At 58.0% G+C, this 12947-nt stretch overlaps 1 long non-coding RNA gene across 1 annotated transcript in view; it reads right to left on the bottom strand.

Annotated features, from left to right (window-relative positions):
- The window catches only part of LOC147117476 (uncharacterized), a 28453-nt gene extending 23307 nt beyond the window's left edge, over positions 1 to 5146 (bottom strand). The window contains exon 1 of the long non-coding RNA XR_015078454.1: positions 4853 to 5146. This is a non-coding gene — a long non-coding RNA (uncharacterized LOC147117476). The remainder of the gene's footprint in view (positions 1 to 4852) is intronic.
- Between the last annotated feature and the right edge of the window lie 7801 nt (positions 5147 to 12947).

Below are 12947 nucleotides of genomic sequence, written 5' to 3'. Positions count from 1 at the left end.
GGTCTGCAGAGAGAGTTTGAGGAGCTAGGGTCCAAATTAAAAAGCAGAACCTCAAAAGGTAATAATCTCTGAATTGTGACCTGAGCCACGTGCAAATTGGCATAGGGACAAGGGAGCTGAATGCCAGAGGTGAGGTGAGACTTACTGCCCTTGACATCAAGGCAGCATTTAACCGAGTGTGGCATCAAGGAGCCCTAGTAAAACTGAAGTCAATGGGAATCGGAGGGAAAACTCTCCACTGGCTGGAGTCATACCTAACACAAAGGAAGATGGTTGTGGTGATTAAAGGTCAATCATCACAGCCCCAGGACATCACTGCAGGAGTTCCTCAGGGCAGTGTCCTAAGCCCAACCATCTTCAGCTGCTTCATCAATGACCTTCCCTCCAACATAAAGTCAGAAATGGGGATGTTCGCTGATGACTGCACAGTGTTCAGTGCCATTCACAACTCCTCAGATAATGAAGCAGTCCATGCCCGCATGCAACAAGACCTGGACGACGTTCAGGCTTGGGCTGATAAGTGGCAGGTAACATTCGCGCCACAGAAGTGCCAGGCAATTACTATTTCCAACAAGCGAGAGTCTAAATACCACCCCTTGACATTCAATGGCATTACCATCACCGAATCCCCCACCATCATCATCCTGGGGGTCACCATTGACCAGAAACTTAACTGGACCAGCCACATAAATACTGTGGCAATAAGAGCAGTTCAGAGGCTAGGTAATGTGCAGCGAGTGTCTCATCCTCCTGACTCCCCAAAGCCTTTCCACCATCTACAAGGCGCAATTAAGGAGTGTGATGGAATACTCTCCACTTGCCTGGATGAGTGCAGCTCCAACAACACTCAAGAAGCTCGACACCATCCAGGACAAAGCAGCCCGTTTGATTGGCACCCCGTCTACCACCTTAAACATCCACTCCCTCCGCCACCGGCGTACCGTGGCTGCAGTGTGTACCATCTGCAAGATGCACTGCAGCAACTCGCCAAGGCTTCTTCGGCAGCACCTCCCAAACCCACGACCTCTTCCACCTAGAAGGACAAGGGCAGCAGATGCATGGGAACACCACCACCTCCAGGTTCCCCTCCAAGTCATACACCATCCTGACTTAGAAGTATTTCGCCGATCCTTCATCGTCAGTGGGTCAAATTCCTGGAACTCCCTACCTAACAGCACACGGACTGTAGCGGTTCAAGAAGGCGGCTCACCACCACCTTCTCAATGGCAATTAGGGATGGGCAATAAATGCTGGCCTCGTCAGTGACGCCCACATCCCATAAAAACAATTTAAAAAAAAAAATGGGCTAGCAAGCCACCCAGTTGTACCAAATCACTACAAAAAACAATAAGAATAAAACCAGACAGACCATCGGGCATTGACCTCGGCACCTTCGAACACAACAAAGACACAGCCAGCCCAGTCGACCCTGCAAAATCCTCCTCACTAACATCTGGGGACTTGTGCCAAAATTGGGAGAGCTGTCCCACAGACTAGTTAAGCAACAGCCTGACCGAGTCATACTCAAAACCATTCCTTTCAGCCAACATCCCAGACTCCTCTATCACCATCCCATGGTATGTCCTGTCCCACGGGCAGGACAGACCCACCCGAGGTTGCGGCACAGTATATACAGCAGGGAGGGAGTGGCCCTGGAGTTCTCAACATTGATTCCAGACCCCATGAAGTCTCATGGCTTCAGTTCAAGCATAGACAAGGAAACCTCCTGCTGATTACCACCTACCGCCCTCCCTCAGCTGATTAATCAATGCTCGTCCATGTTGAACACCACTTGGAAGAAGCACTGAGGGTAGCAAGGCACAGAATGTACTCTAGGTGGGGGACTTCAATGTCCATCACCAAGAGTGGCTCGGTACCACCATTACTGACCAAGCTGACCGAGTCCTGAAGGACATAGCTGCCAGACTGGGCCTGCGGCAGGTGGTGAGAGAACCAACATGAGTGGAAAAACCTACTTGACCTCGCCCTCACCAATCAACCTGTCGCAGATACATCTGTCCATGACAGTATTGATTAAAGGGACCACCGCACAGCCTTTGTGGAGATGAAGTTCCGTCTTCACACTGAGGACACCCTCAATCGTGTTGTGTGGCACTACCACCGTGTTAAATGGGATAGATTCAGAACAGATCTAGCAGCTCAAAACTGGACATCCATGAGGCCCTGTGGGCCATCAGCAGCACCAGAATAGTATTCCACCACAATCTGTAAACCTCATGACGCAGCATATCCCTCAATCTACCATTACCATCAAGCCAGGGGACCAACCCACCCTGGTTCAATGACGAGTGTAGAAGAACATGCCAGGAGCAGCACCAGGCGTAAGAAAGAATGAATTGCTAACCTGGGGTAGCTGCAACACAGGACTACATGCATGCTAAACAGCAGAATCAGCATACTATAGACAGAGCTAAGCGATTCCACAACCAATGGATCAGATCAAATCTCTGCAGTCCTGCCACATCTAGTTGTAAATGGTGGTGGACAATTAAGCAACTATCAGGAGCAGGAGGCTCCATGAACATTCTCATCCTCAATTATGGCGGAACCTAGCACACGAGTGCAAAAGACAAGGCTGAAGCATTTGCAACCATCTTCAGCCAAAAGTGCCAAGTGGATGATCCATCTCAACCTCCTTCTGAGGTCCCCAACATCATTAAAGCCAGTCTTCAGCCAATTCAATTCACTTCACGTGATATCAAGAATGGCTGAGCGCACTGGATACAGCAAAGGCTTTGGGCCCCGACAACATCCCGGCTGTCGTGCTTGTGCTCCAGAACTAGCCGTGCCTCTAGCCAAGCTGTTCCAGTACAGCTACAACACTGGCATCTACCCGACAATGGGGAAAACTGCCCAGGTATGTCCTGTCCACAAATCCAATCCAGCCAATTTCCACCCCATCAGTCTACTCTCAATCACCAGCAAAGTGATGGAAGGGGACACTGCTATCAAACGGCACTTACCAATAACCTGCTCACCAACGCTCAGTTTGTGTACCACCAGGACCACTTGACTCCAGACCTCATTACAGCCTTGGTCTAAACATGGACAAAGGAGCTGAAATCCAGAGGTAAGGTGAGAGTGGCTGTTCTTGACATCAAGGCAGCATTTGACCGAGTGTGGCATCAGGGAGCCCTCATAAAATTTAAGTCCATGGGAATCAAGGGGAAAACTCTCCACTGGCTTGAGTCATACCTAACACAAAGGATGATGGTTGTGGTTGTTGGAGGCCAATCATCTCAGCCCAAGGACATCACTGCAGGAGTTCCTCAGGACAGTGTCCTCAGCCCAACCATCTTCAGCTGCTTCATCAATGACCTTCCCTCCATCATAAGGTCAGAAGTGGGGATGTTCGCTGATGATTGCAGTGTTCAGTTCCATTCGCAACTCCTCAGATATATCGCTGTTCCTTCAAAGCCGTTGGATCAAAATCCTGGAACTCCCTCCCTAACAGCACAGTGGGAGTATCTTTACCATACGGACTGCAGCAGTTCAAGAAGGCAGCTCACCATCACCTTCTCAAGGTCAATTAGGGATGGGCAATAAATGATGGCCTTGCCCGCATCCCATGAGCGAATAACAAAAAATTCACAGTATGACATCACAGGTCAACCAAAAACCGGAAGTACCGACACTGTCGCTAATCACTCCATCAAACTAAACACTCTGGGTGAGAGCTGTGGTGACTGATGGGGCACTGTGTGTGGGTCACTTATTGGGGATTTACAGGTCTATTGGGCATGAAGTGAATCGTGACAGTGTCATGATCTCGGATTTCCTCCAGTCCAATGATGTCACTTGCCGCACACGCGCCAGGCATTCCAAGAAATCAACTTCCTGCCGTTCATAGTCAAGAGCGTGATCCAGGTCTGGAGGCAGGAGTGGGAGAACATGGTGCGCATGTGAAGGGGGTGGGGATGGGGTTGGAAGAACATGATCCACTATGAACGGAAGGGGAGAACATAAGCCGTCTTCCCATCTGGATTGCGTTCTCGCTCTCATCGCACCCCCCCCCGCACCCCTTTAGACCTGGATCACGTTCTTCTCCTGTCTCCTGTGCTCTTCACCACCATCCCCCCTCAAGTTCCTGACCTTCTCTTCCCACCCTCCTGATTACCTCTCCTCTCCCCGCTCCCAACTGATCTTCTCCACAGGGATAAAATGTGGTGCAGGCCTGCATGCGCCGCTCCAATGGGGGCGGGACGGTATTTAGGCTCTGCCCCCATAGAAGTGCGCATGCGCAGAAGGACACAGAAGACCTTGCAAATAACCACTCCAATCATAGTTAAGGCATCTGCAATGTTCTCACCTACTTCCTTTAAAACCCTGGGATTAAAAATCATCTGGTCCTGGGGATTAGTCACTCTTTAGTGTCATTATTTTCTTCATTACTGTTACATTTGTTTGTTAATTTTGGTGAGTCCCCATCCCTAATTCAATATTAGTTTCCTTGGGATGTCCGGCATGCTATCCTCTCCTTCTGTAAATACTGACGCAAAGTAATTATTTAACATGTCCGCCATTTCCTTATTTTAATTTATATCACCATTATCGGTGTTTAAGGGGGCCCTCATTGCTATTAACCACCCTCTTTTTCCGAATATAATTGTAAATGTTTTTTGTGCTGATTTTTTATATTGCTTGCAAGTTTCTTTTCATACTCCCTTTTTGTAGCGCTCTCTATCTATTTTGTCATCCTTTGCTGTTCTTTTTATCTCCCCATAAAAGAACAATAATGAATTTTAGAAAAGCTATTTCAAAAAATGATACTGCTATTCACTGAAATACCTCATAGGTTCTTTTCATATTTACTACATTGATGTGAACATACCCGTTCTTGGTAATGGCTTTCAAAGTAAGCCATGTCTCGTTCCTCAGCTGTGGGAAGGTGAGCAAATCGACTTAAACCATAAACATCTGCAGAGATACAGGGAAGTTTATTAAATAAAGTTATTCATTCACATTCAGCAATATGAATAGATAATTTAATTTGTATAGACTTTATACTGGGTATAACTATTTGAACACCGACTGTTGCAAAAATATATGAATTTGAAAGCTCCATGTATCTTTCAACACTTGGAAGATTTGTGTTTAAGCGGGAAAAAGAGTCTCAAAAAGTTTGTGACAATTATAGCTGTTTGGAAATGTTTGTTACAGATTACTACTATATGTGACAATGTAATTTAATATTTAGAAGAACCAAAAGCCTTTGCTGGCTTCAAGAATTTGCTGTAGATTGAGTGTGATCAGAGTAGACCAACATTTTGTTTCTCCAGTGCATATTCCTGTATAATTTACCAGCTGGAGTGCCCGGCGGTGCCGAGGCTTTTTCGAGGGCATGTTGTTGTTGGAAGAGAGAGAGAGAGAGCGACTCGGGGGACAGAGAGAGAGCGACGTGGGGGGAGAGAGAGAGTGACTGGGGGGGAAGAGAGAGAGCGACTGGGGGGAAGAGAGAGCGACGGGGGGGGAAGAGAAAGAGCGACTGAGGGGGGAAGAGAGAGAGCGACTGGGAGGGAAGAGAGAGAGAGCGACGGGGGGGAAGAGAGAGAGCGACTGGGGGGGGAAGAGAGAGAGCGACTGGGGGGGAAGAGAGAGAGCGACTGGGGGGGAAGAGAGAGAGCGACTGGGGGTGAAGAGAGAGAGCGACTGGGGGTGAAGAGAGAGAGCGACTGGGGGTGAAGAGAGAGAGCGACTGGGGGGAAGAGAGAGAGCGACTGGGGGGGAAGAGAGAGAGCGACTGGGGGGGAAGAGAGAGAGCGACTGGGGGGGAAGAGAGAGAGCGACTGGGGGGGAAGAGAGAGAGCGACTGGGGGGAAGAGAGAGAGCGACTGGGGGGAAGAGAGAGAGCGACTGGGGGGAAGAGAGAGCGACGGGGGGAAGAGAGAGAGCGACGGGGGGAAGAGAGAGAGCGACTGGGGGGGAAGAGAGAGAGCGACGGGGGGAAGAGAGAGCGACGGGGGGAAGAGAGAAAGCGACTGGGGGGAAGAGAGAGCGACGGGGGGAAGAGAGAGAGCGACGGGGGGGAAGAGAGAGAGCGACGGGGGGAAGAGAGAGCGACGGGGGGAAGAGAGAGAGCGACGGGGGGAAGAGAGCGATGGGGGGAAGAGAGAGAGCGACGGGGGGAAGAGAGAGAGCGACGGGGGGAAGAGAGAGAGCGATGGGGGAAGAGAGAGAGCGACGGGGGGAAGAGAGAGAGCGACGGGGGGAAGAGAGAGAGCGACGGGGGAAGAGAGAGAGCGACGGGGGGGAAGAGAGAGAGCGACGGGGGGGAAGAGAGAGAGCGACGGGGGGGAAGAGAGAGAGCGACGGGGGGGAAGAGAGAGAGCGACGGGGGGGAAGAGAGAGAGCGACGGGGGGAAGAGAGAGAGCGACGGGGGGAAGAGAGAGAGCGACGGGGGGAAGAGAGAGAGCGACGGGGGGAAGAGAGAGAGCGACGGGGGGGGAAAGAGAGAGAGCGACGGGGGGGGAAGAGAGAGAGCGACAGGGTGGGGGAAGAGAGAGAGCGACGGGGGGGGAAGAGAGAGCGACGGGGGGGAAGAGAGAGAGCGACGGGGGGGAAGAGAGAACGACGGGGGGGAAGAGAGAGAGCGACGGGGGGGAAGAGAGAGAGCGACGGGGGGGGAAGAGAGAGAGCGAAGGGGGGAAGAGAGCGACGGGGGGAAGAGAGAGAGCGGCGTGGGGGGGAAGAGAGAGAGCGACTGGGGGGAAGAGAGAGAGTGACGGGGGGAAAGAGAGAGCGACTGGGGGGGAAGAGAGAGCGACTGGGGTGGAAGAGAGAGCGCGACTGGGGGGGAAGAGAGCGCGACTGGGGGGGAAGAGAGCGCGACTGGGGGGGAAGAGAGCGCGACTGGGGGGGAAGAGAGAGCGCGACTGGGGGGGAAGAGAGAGCGCGACTGGGGGGGGGAAGAGAGAGCGACTGGGGGTAACAGAGAGCGACGGGGGGGAAGAGAGAGCGACGGGGGGGAAGAGAGAGAGCGACGGGGGGGAAGAGAGAGAGCGACGGGGGGGAAGAGAGAGAGCGACGGGGGGGAAGAGAGAGAGCGACGGGGGGGAAGAGAGAGAGCGACGGGGTGGAAGAGAGAGAGCGACGGGGGGGAAGAGAGAGAGCGACGGGGGGAAGAGAGAGAGCGACGGGGGGAAGAGAGAGAGCGACGGGGGGAAGAGAGAGAGCGACGGGGGGGAAGAGAGAGAGCGACGGGGGGGAAGAGAGAGAGCGACGGGGGGGAAGAGAGAGAGCGACGGGGGGGAAGAGAGAGAGCGACGGGGGGGAAGAGAGAGAGCGACGGGGGGGAAGAGAGAGAGCGACTGGGGGGAAGAGAGAGAGTGACGGGGGGAAGAGAGAGCGACTGGGGGGGAAGAGGGAGAGCGACTGGGGTGGAAGAGAGAGCGCGACTGGGGGGGAAGAGAGAGTGCGACTGGGGGGGAAGAGAGAGCGCGACTGGGGGTGAAGAGAGAGAGCGACTGGGGGGGAAGAGAGAGAGCGACTGGGGGGGAAGAGAGAGAGCGACTGGGGGGGAAGAGAGAGAGCGACTGGGGGGGAAGAGAGAGAGCGACTGGGGGGGAAGAGAGAGAGCGACTGGGGGGAAGAGAGAGAGCGACTGGGGGGAAGAGAGAGAGCGACTGGGGGGAAGAGCGAGAGCGACGGGGGGAAGAGAGAGAGCGACTGGGGGGGAAGAGAGAGAGCGACTGGGGGGGAAGAGAGAGAGCAACTGGGGGGAAGAGAGAGCGACTGGGGGGAAGAGAGAGAGCGACTGGGGGGAAGAGAGAGAGCGACGGGGGGAAGAGAGAGCGACGGGGGGAAGAGAGAGAGCGACTGGGGGGGAAGAGAGAGCGACTGGGGGGGAAGAGAGAGAGAGACTGGGGGGGAAGAGAGAAAGCGACTGGGGGGGAAGAGAGAGCGACGGGGGGAAGAGAGAGAGCGACGGGGGGGAAGAGAGAGAGCGACGGGGGGGAAGAGAGAGAGCGACGGGGGGAAGAGAGAGCGACGGGGGAAGAGAGAGAGCGACGGGGGAAGAGAGAGAGCGACGGGGGGAAGAGAGAGAGCGACGGGGGGAAGAGAGAGAGCGACGGGGGGAAGAGAGAGAGCGACGGGGGGAAGAGAGAGAGCGACGGGGGAAGAGAGAGAGCGACGGGGGGAAGAGAGAGAGCGACGGGGGGAAGAGAGAGAGCGACGGGGGGAAGAGAGAGCGACGGGGGGGGAAGAGAGAGAGCGACGGGGGGGGAAGAGAGAGAGCGACGGGGGGGGAAGAGAGAGAGCGACGGGGGGGAAGAGAGAGAGCGACGGGGGGAAGAGAGAGAGCGACGGGGGGAAGAGAGAGAGCGACGGGGGGAAGAGAGAGAGCGACGGGGGGAAGAGAGAGAGCGACGGGGGGAAGAGAGAGAGCGACTGGGGGGGAAAGAGAGAGAGCGACGGGGGGGGAAGAGAGAGAGCGACAGGGTGGGGGAAGAGAGAGAGCGACGGGGGGGAAGAGAGAGCGACGGGGGGGGAAGAGAGAGCGACGGGGGGGAAGAGAGAGCGACGGGGGGGAAGAGAGAGAGCGACGGGGGGGAAGTGAGAGAGCGACGGGGGGGGAAGAGAGAGAGCGACGGGGGGAAGAGAGCGACGGGGGGAAGAGAGAGAGCGACGGGGGGGGAAGAGAGAGAGCGACTGGGGGGAAGAGAGAGAGTGACGGGGGAAGAGAGAGCGACTGGGGGGGAAGAGGGAGAGCGACTGGGGTGGAAGAGAGAGCGCGACTGGGGGGGAAGAGAGCGCGACTGGGGGGGAAGAGAGAGCGCGACTGGGGGGGAAGAGAGAGCGCGACTGGGGGGGGGGAAGACAGAGCGCGACTGGGGGGGGGAAGAGAGAGCGACTGGGGGGAAGAGAGAGCGACGGGGGAAGAGAGAGCGACGGGGGGGAAGAGAGAGAGCGACGGGGGGGAAGAGAGAGAGCGACGGGGGGGAAGAGAGAGAGCGACGGGGGGGAAGAGAGAGAGCGACGGGGGGAAGAGAGAGAGCGACGGGGGGAAGAGAGAGAGCGACGGGGGGGAAGAGAGAGAGCGACGGGGGGGAAGAGAGAGAGCGACGGGGGGAAGAGAGAGAGCGACGGGGGGGAAGAGAGAGAGCGACGGGGGGGAAGAGAGAGAGCGACGGGGGGGAAGAGAGAGAGCGACGGGGGGGAAGAGAGAGAGCGACGGGGGGGAAGAGAGAGAGCGACGGGGGGGAAGAGAGAGAGCGACGGGGGGGAAGAGAGAGAGCGACGGGGGGGGAAGAGAGAGAGCGACTGGGGGGAAGAGAGAGAGTGACGGGGGGAAGAGAGAGCGACTGGGGGGGAAGAGGGAGAGCGACTGGGGTGGAAGAGAGAGCGCGACTGGGGGGGAAGAGAGAGTGCGACTGGGGGGGAAGAGAGAGCGCGACTGGGGGGGAAGAGAGAGCGCGACTGGGGGGGGAAGAGAGAGCGCGACTGGGGGGGGGAAGAGAGAGCGAGACTGGGGGGGGAAGAGAGAGTGACTGGGGGGGAAGAGAGAGAGCGACTGGGGGGAAGAGAGCAACAGGGAAGAGGGGGGTAAAGGGGAGGGGGAAGAGGGGGGAATGGGGGGAAGAGGGGGGAAAGGGGGGAGGGGGAAAGAGGGGGGGAGGGGGGGAACGAGGGGGAGAAAGAGGGGGGGAATGGGGGGAGGGGGGAAAGGGGGGGGGGAGGAGGGAGGGGGGCTGGAGGAGGGAGGGGGGAGGAGGAGAGGGGGAGTCCCCGAGCCCCGCCCCCGGATCTCCCGATGTCCCGCCCCCCGATCTCCTGTCCCCCAATCTCCCGATGTCCCGCCCCCTGATCTCCCAATGTCCCGCCCCCCCCGATGTCCCGCCCCGCGATCTCCCGATGTCCCGCCCCCCGATCTCCCGCACCCCGATCTGCCGATGTCGTGAGCCCCGCCCCCCGATGTCCCGAGCCCCGCCCCCCGCCCTCCTGAGCACCGGCCTCCCGCTCTCCGGGGCCCCGCCCTCCCGAGCTGGCTTCAAGACCGCCGATTGCGGCTGTGAGAGACGGCCGGCGGGCCCGGTTGCCGGTGTAACCCTTCCCGCTCTCCAAGCCCCGCCCGAGATCCGCACACCCGAGAGCCCCGCCCGCGCCGCCTGAGCCGAGCGGGGAACAGAGAGAGATGCCGCGTCTCAGCTGCTCCTGCTGCGCACGCACCCTCTGTATGTCCCGTGACCCTCGTGGCTGACGCCGTTGCCCCGGGTAACGTGACGACGCGGGGGGGTTGGGGGGGGAGCTTAGTAGAAGCCGTGGGACAAATACCTAGCTCGGGCGTGGCTGGACAGGCGCGGCCCAAGCTTTGAGGCCTAGGTTCTGAGGCCTTACAAAAACGGGGAAAGGTAGGAAAAAGAATCTTCAGGTTGGAGAAAATATTTACAAATGAATGAAGTTTTTTTTAAAACAATTTTGCTGGAAATGTAGGTTTGAAAAGAAAAACGTAGAAAGCGGGAAAAAGAATGGAATCAAGATGGCTGACACTCACCTCGGTTCAGAACGATCAGGCCCGCCCACACACGCACCGATTGGTCGACCGTCAGGTCACCGAAGTGTAGGATTGGTCAATCGTCCCATCACTCGACTGTAGGAGGGCCCGCCCGCATGCGCCAGGAACCCGGCATACGATTGGTCGACCTCGACGTCACTCTATTGCTAATGAGCGGATAATGAGATGCTAATGAGCGGAATTTTGAACGTTTTTTGGATACCGCAGCCGTAATTTTTGTCCGGCCGAAACGTAAATACGCTTACGACCGTTTTGGAATGGTAAGCTTTCATTTGAAGTAACGCACGCGTAGGTATGCTCTATAACTTTCGAGTGCATAGCCGCACAGACGCACACCGAAGGACAGACAGACAGACAGATGTATCCGTTTATATATATAGATAGACTAGCTGGAGTGCCGGGCGGTGCCGAGGCTTTTTCGAGGGCATGTTGTTGTTGGAAGAGAGAGAGCGAGTGGGGGGAAGAGAGAGAGCGACGGGGGGGGGAAGAGAGAGAGAGCGAGTGGGGGGAAGAGAGAGAGAGCGAGTGGGGGGGAAGAGAGAGTGACGGGGGGGGAAGAGAGAGCGCGACTGGGGGGGAAGAGAGAGCGCGACTTGGGGGGGAAGAGAGAGCGCGACTGGGGGGGGGAAGAGAGAGCGCGAGTGGGGGGGAAGAGAGAGCGCGACTCGGGGGGAAGAGAGAGAGCGACTGGGGGGGAAGAGAGAGAGCGACTGGGGGGGAAGAGAGAGAGCGACTGGGGGGGAAGAGAGAGAGCGACTGGGGGGGAAGAGAGAGAGCGACTGGGGGGGAAGAGAGAGTGCGACTGGGGGGGAAGAGAGAGAGCGACTGGGGGGGAAGAGAGAGAGCGACTGGGGGGAAGAGAGAGAGCAACGGGGGAAGAGAGAGAGCGACTGGGGGGGAAGAGAGAGCGACGGGGGGGAAGAGAGAGAGCGACTGGGGGGGGAAGAGAGAGAGCGACTGGGGGGGAAGAGAGAGAGCGACGGGGGGAAGAGAGAGAGCGACTGGGGGGGAAGAGAGAGAGCGACTGGGGGGGGAAGAGAGCGACGGCGGGGAAGAGAGAGAGCGACTGGGGGGGAAAGAGAGAGAGCGACTGGGGGGGAAGAGAGAGAGCGACTTGGGGGGAAGAGAGAGCGACTGGGGGGGAAGAGAGAGAGCGACGGGGGGGAAGAGAGAGAGCGACTGGGGGGGAAGAGAGAGAGCGACTGGGGGGGAAGAGAGAGAGCGACTGGCGGGGAAGAGAGAGAGCGACTGGGGGGGAAGAGAGAGAGCGACTGGGGGGAAGAGAGAGAGTGCCTGGGGGGGAAGAGAGAGAGCGACTGGGGGGGAAGAGAGAGAGCGACTGGGGGGGAAGAGAGAGAGCGACTGGGGGGGAAGAGAGAGAGCGACTGGGGGGGAAGAGAGAGAGCGACTGGGGGGGGGAAGAGAGAGAGCGACTGGGGGGGAAGAGAGAGAGCGACTGGGGGGGAAGAGAGAGAGCGACTGGGGGGGAAGAGAGATCGACTGGGGGGGAAGAGAGAGAGCGACTGGGGGGAAGAGAGAGAGCGACTGGGGGGAAGAGAGAGAGCGACTGGGGGGAAGAGAGAGAGCGACTGGGGGGAAGAGAGAGAGCGACTGGGGGGAAGAGAGAGAGCGACTGGGGGGGAAGAGAGAGAGCGACTGGGGGGGGAAGAGGGAGAGCGAGTGGGGGGAAGAGAGAGCGACGGGGGGGGAAGAGAGAGCGCGACTGGGGGGGGAAGAGAGCGCAACTGGGGGGGAAGAGAGAGCGCGACTGGGGGGGGAAGAGAGCGCGACTGGGGGGGGAAGAGAGAGCGCGACTGGGGGGGGGAAAGAGAGATCGCGACTGGGGGGGAAGAGAGAGCGCGACTGGGGGGGGAAGAGAGCGCGACTGTGGGGGGAAGAGGGAGCGCGACTGCAGGGGGGAAGAGAGAGCGCGACTGCAGGGGGGAAGAGAGAGCGCGACTTGGGGGGGAAGAGAGCGCGACTGGGGGGGGAAGAGAGCGCGACTGGGGGGGGAGAGCGTGACTGTGGGGGAAGAGGGAGCGCGACTGCGGGGGGGGAAGAGAGAGCGCGACTTGGAGGGGAAGAGAGAGCGCGACTGGGGGGGAAGAGAGAGCGCGACTGGGGGGGGAAGAGAGAGCGCGACTGGGGGGGGAAGAGAGAGCGCGATGGGGGAAGAGAGCGCGACTGGGGGGGAAGAAAGAGCGCGACTGGGGAGGGAAGAGAGAGCGCGACTGTGGGGGGAAGAGAGAGCGCGACTGGGGGGAAGAGAGAGCGCGACTGGGGGGAAGAGAGAGAGCGACTGGGGGGAAGAGAGAGAGAGACTGGGGGGAAGAGAGAGAGCGACTGGGGGGAAGAGAGAGCGCGACTGGGGGAAGAGGGGGCAAGAAGAGGGGGGGAAGGGGAGGGAGGAGG

The sequence above is a fragment of the Somniosus microcephalus genome, chromosome 5, assembly GCF_052327205.1.
Source record: "Somniosus microcephalus isolate GS21.2 chromosome 5, FLI_Smic_1.0, whole genome shotgun sequence".
Classification (NCBI taxonomy): domain Eukaryota; kingdom Metazoa; phylum Chordata; class Chondrichthyes; order Squaliformes; family Somniosidae; genus Somniosus; species Somniosus microcephalus.
Note: the sequence above shows the minus strand (reverse complement) of the source record. Positions and strands in the feature narration are given on the sequence as shown.